At 39.4% G+C, this 3,095-nt stretch overlaps 1 pseudogene; it reads left to right on the forward strand.

Annotated features, from left to right (window-relative positions):
* Positions 1-2,543: 2,543 nt before the first annotated feature.
* On the forward strand, positions 2,544-2,824 carry LOC143379524 (short coiled-coil protein B pseudogene; annotated as a pseudogene).
* The last annotated feature ends 271 nt before the right edge of the window (positions 2,825-3,095 follow it).

Raw genomic sequence — 3,095 nt, forward strand, 5'->3', positions numbered from 1 at the left:
TTCTCCTTGTTCAGTGGTGATAATATTGTGTCTATTTCCTGTCATGATATGGCGGCTCAGTGACAGCATTTTGTTGAAGCCTTCAGCACCAGCACCACCTATGTACAGTAGAGCAGGCACTATCTGGGGTTTCTGCTTGCTGGCTTTACAGTATATCTCAGAGGGATTAACATTTTTTTTTCATTGAATCCTGAGAATTGACAAACCCTCGTTTTGAATGAAGGGGCGATTTAATGCAAATATAACGTGATACTCTTTCTGTGGCTTTCTGCCATGTAAATCATTCACAGCCTACTTACTTTAGGCCCAAAATGTCATTTGCATATTGGAGAACAACAAGAAGTTCTGACATTTCCTTGGGAACAGCACAGGTCACTAGAGTGTGCAGCCAGGTGTCCCTGAGTGGACCACCTGGTTCAAGTTCTAGTATCTGGTGTCATGTTCATTTGATACAATATTGTGCAAATTCCATGTCTTAATTTCTGAATAAATAAGTTGTGGTTCATAAATTGGTATTATAATGGTGTTTAACCAACACCAAACATACTTATGTAGAATACTTTCTTGGGAAGTTAACACATAGGTAGATATCAGTGGTTTTCTCCTGGATAGGTATTTTTTCATGAAGGACATTGGTACATATGTGGGCATAGGAGAGGGATGAATGCAGGACATAGGACAGTGGATAAGAGAAATGCAGAATGGGAGAGATAGTAGGTAAGGGCAAGTCTTCATTGCTGTATATAGAAGTGGTCCTCCCTCTGCTCCCTCTTCTGTACCTTTTATTTTTTTGGGGAAGGGCGTCTTTCTGGCAGCAATCTTTCCAGTCCTGAATATTGTGAATCTTTATATTTAATCCTAGGCCCTTTATTCTTTTTGAGCTAACTCTACAGGTGTTTTTATCATGCCATGATTTAATACCACAGAGGTGCTCAAAGTGCCCCACTGTTGATCCTTAAGACAGACACCTGCTGTGAGGGGAGGAGGTGTGCACTCCAGCCTACAAGTGATTTGTTCCTCAGTGCATGATGAAGCAGTGTCACCTGAAGGCTCTTCATCAACTGAGCTCCTGGGCCATTTATCTGGCTTCACAGCCAGGAACCCTGAGTCATTCTGGACACCTCCTTTTGTCTTAACCCTATGTCCAGCCCAACATTAGTTCCTCCAAGTATAGCTCCAATCTGTCCACCTCTCACCACTGCCCCCATGTAGGCTGCCACCAACTGTTACCCAGACTATCCACAGTCTCCTAACTGGTCCTCCCACCCTCTCTCTACATTCTGCACATGAAATCACACATTTAAACATGCACATATGTTCCTCCACACACAGGTTGCTTAAAGTCATTCAGTGGCTTCTCATTGCTCTTTAACCCCATATTGTCAGAGGAGCTGCAGGGAGTTCTATCTCTCTGCCTCACCCTCCCTTTTCCCTGTCTTCCAGCCCCCTTGTCCTCCAGTGAGTTTACTTTTTACTGCCTTGTCTGTTCTCTTTCCCTTCACTAGAAAGTTCTCTGCCGGATGTTCAAACAGCCTCTTCCCTGCTTACACTGTTTCCACTTATGTCACTTCTTTGGTAGAGATTTTCCAAGCACTTCTTGTACTCTCTTACAGCACATTACAGATTTTTTTGTAGCTCTAATTTCAATACATAATCTTCCTTGTTAAAGTTATTTAATATTTGCCTTTCCTGTGAGACTCAAAGCTTCATGGAGGAAGATACCTTGATTATTTTTATGACTTTAAATTTTTAGAGCAGCTTTAGTTTTCCAGAAGAAGTGGGGAGGGGGGTAGTGGTTCCCTCATGCCATGTAAGGTCCCATCATCCACAGAGGTGCTTTTGTTACACTGATGAACCTTCATTGATGCTTCATTAGCTACTGGTGTCCACAGCAGGGGCTCAAAAGTACAGTTCTGATGTGAGTTCTAGCATGGTGTTCTCCACACATTTGTCCAGATGACTTTTTGCTCACATATTGCAAATATTTTCTGAACATTGATTTTTTTCACCCTTTTCAAACTCAGACTTCTTTGAGTTTCCCTCTATTCTGCTTTCTGATGCCCCTGAACCTGGTGTCTAGGAGTGGATTGGACTCTCTTCCCTCACTTATGGCTTCTAATCACCTTTTAACCTCTACTTCTTTTCTGGTTTTAGTCTCCTTTTAAATGATACTTTTTTATTTTGAAAATACATTTGGAAGCTGTGGCTGTAGCTCAGTGGTAGAGCACCAGCCTTACATGTGGAAGGCACTGGGTTCAATCATCAGAGCCACACAACAGTAAGTAAAGAAAGATATTATGTCCATCTACAACTAAAAAAAAGTGGGTGTCTATTCCGCTATCAATATCTTCATTGATATTGTTCCACCCAGGCAGATATATGTTCAGATGGATAAGTAGACTTCTATATACATGATATTTAGATAAGTAGGTACACAGGTATTGGGATGTGGTGTATGTATTCAATGTAAAAGGTCATTCATTGCAGCATTTTTAAAAATAGCTGAAGATTGAAGATCACCTTGAAGATAAGGAAAAGAAAACATGAATGCAGTTGATGCTGAAAATCAGGTAGAACTGAAAGAAAATACAAGACTTTATTAATCAAGTGTTAGAGCTCCAACACACACTTGAAGATCTCTGTGCAAGAGTAGTTGCAGTTAAATAAGAAAATCTGAAGCTAAAATCAGAAAACCAAATTCTTGGGCAATATATAGAAAAAAGTCATGTCTGCTTCTAGTGTTTTTCAAACAACTGACACAAAAAGCAAAAGAAAGGGATTAGTTTTCCTTCTGTTTTATGCTATTTCATTTTTTTCCCTTTAAAACTAGGATAGATTCCAAAAAGTACAGTACCTTTGTTTGTGGCTTCCTTGAATGTTTATGAAAATAATGGCAGATCTAGGCAAAATTAACTGCATAGCAGGGACTTCCATGAGTTTGTGTATTATGTTAATCTATGAAAATGTGCAAATGTATTGTAGAGATTTTATAATTAGAACTGCATATATTTATGAGACTTGAAGATGAATGTTTTATCAAATTTGCTTTTATATTTAGGTTTATCCCTGTCTTATATAGGCTTAGTAAAATATAT

Source organism: Callospermophilus lateralis, chromosome 13 (assembly GCF_048772815.1).
Source record: "Callospermophilus lateralis isolate mCalLat2 chromosome 13, mCalLat2.hap1, whole genome shotgun sequence".
Classification (NCBI taxonomy): domain Eukaryota; kingdom Metazoa; phylum Chordata; class Mammalia; order Rodentia; family Sciuridae; genus Callospermophilus; species Callospermophilus lateralis.